Below are 1,862 nucleotides of genomic sequence, written 5' to 3'. Positions count from 1 at the left end.
TAAAGGAACTTATTTATAGCTGTTTAAAGCCATATATGACAATCACAGATGTATCAGGCAGAAGGAAATTCAAAGGTCTCAGGCTCTGCAGAGCTAAAAAGAGTTTGACTGATCTACAACCATACCTTGCCTGTGGAGGAATGAAATTGTCCTGTGCACACTTCTAGATGATTTAGTATAAAATAAATACTGTATTTCTTGGACACAGAGTCACTTTTCCCCAGCTGATGCCTAGAACAACATCGACTGTAAATTGCTTGTACACAATCCGTAACCTGACTAGATATATGAGATGTGTTCATTTAATCACTCACATGAATACAGTGATTATTGCATGTAGGCTCCAGGAATAGGCAATAAGCTTTATGACAGCTCATGCAGCTGAGGAACAGTTAAATGTCATTGAAAATGCAAGTTTTAATGCATAAAAGAGTAACTTTTTCTTTCACTCTGGAAAGTGGGCAGTCCTAAAGAGAAGGACAGCAAAAATCCCTCCACCCCACAAAAGAGGAAAGCACTATATAAGGGATGGCAAGGTGTTTCTGTGACATACCTACATGACAAAGGACTTTTACAATCACTCTCCCAGCTATCTCATTCTTCTTTTTTAGCTAATGGAGCTCTACCCTGACCTAGTTTCAAAAGCTTTTTTGCACAGACAGCATCATCTTGTTTGAACTTTTAAAGCCTAGTTGCTTTTTGACACTGTAAAAGAAAAGTGTAGATTCTGAAAAATTACTTATGTCAGAGAGATCCTGCTCTGAGCTGTACTTTCCAGATTCAAGTATCATCCTTGTCACTGCAGCGGTGGAGACAAAAAGGACATCAGACAAAAATTTCCTCTCTGCAAAGGAAGGTGCCTGCAGCTTGCATAGGTAAGCTCCAAACAAATACTTTGTTTCACCTGACAAAATTTGGACATTGACGCAAAAGTGATCATTAGACTTTTAAATGACTGAATTCCACAATGAATTTGTGAATTTAACTCATTGTAATACAAGAACTGAATACACTTGGTTCAACAACCCATACGGGCCTTAGTGTACACCAAAAATGCAACAGCTACAGAAGTTAGTTTCATTTGCAAGTTGTCAAACATGGCCGGCAGCACAACTTTTAAACATGACTCTTGTAGCTTTTTGCTATCTAAATCAACTTGGTGTCCAGGGTTTCTACCATAGCTGCACGGACTCCTTTGGTGTCTGAGTTAATTTTTTTTACAGCTGTTTAAAAAAAGGTAAATGTTATCAGTCTGTAAATTTGGAATCTTCCTCCTCCCACCCGTATTATTTTATATGGAACAAAAGCTAACTACAGTACACTTCACTAAAATAGTATCCATATAACAATGAAATCTCTCTTCACTACAGGTTAGTCAGCTGAAATGCCAGTTCGTATAGGTGGTCATTGTACAGAGCTTTGATTTCTTATTTTCGATCTGGAAATTGAGAAAAGATTGAAAACTGAACTTGGAAAAAACAAACATATTGTAGTTTTCAATACTCATTTTGCATGTTTAAAACACAGACTGAATTGTTTATGGAAAATGTACATCTAAGATTAGAGCTCTTAATAAAGTAATATTAGATACAGACATCAGCACAAAATGTATGTATCTAGCCAGATTCCCAAACATTTTAATTTGTACTTAAATGGCTTTAGAGGATACTTCTCTGCATTTCTGCTGCTGAACTAATACTTTGCACTGACTTTGCTTATTTAACTTAAAACAATCTATAAGTAGTTTCTGAAGTAGGTTACAGATGTTCCAAAAGATTGAGAAATAAATTAAGACCACACAAGTTATTGTCAGACCCTAGCTTGAACTTCCTGTTCCCAAATTTATTTTATGCCTGTAAAAT

Source organism: Merops nubicus, unplaced genomic scaffold (genome assembly GCF_000691845.1).
Source record: "Merops nubicus isolate BGI_N331 unplaced genomic scaffold, ASM69184v1 scaffold50073, whole genome shotgun sequence".
Lineage (NCBI taxonomy): Eukaryota > Metazoa > Chordata > Aves > Coraciiformes > Meropidae > Merops > Merops nubicus.
The sequence above is the reverse complement of the archived record's forward strand: the minus strand, read 5'-3'. Positions refer to the sequence as shown.